Here is a 316-nt window from a genome sequence, read left to right on the forward strand (position 1 = left end):
ATTATTCCAGTGATAGTAAAAATTACAAACTATATAACAAATATAAGATATAAAAAATTACAAATGTGGGGACCAGCAGATGGCGTAACAGTCACATCACTGGATTCCCGTGTAGTTGACCACAGTTCAAGTCCCAGACCTGGTGGCTTAAACTCACACCAGGCACATATGCGTGTGTGTCCAAGATCCTGAGAGGAAAATGGAGGAGAAAGGATTGCAGCATGGCCATCCCTCTTGGAGGGTGATTTCTCAATTTCTGTCTCTTTCTGGTGAGCACATGTGCACTATAGCAAAAACCTCTCTCAAAAAAAAAAAA

The sequence above is a fragment of the Tupaia chinensis genome, unplaced genomic scaffold (assembly GCF_000334495.1).
Source record: "Tupaia chinensis unplaced genomic scaffold, TupChi_1.0 Scaffold000630_1, whole genome shotgun sequence".
NCBI classification, from domain to species: domain Eukaryota; kingdom Metazoa; phylum Chordata; class Mammalia; order Scandentia; family Tupaiidae; genus Tupaia; species Tupaia belangeri.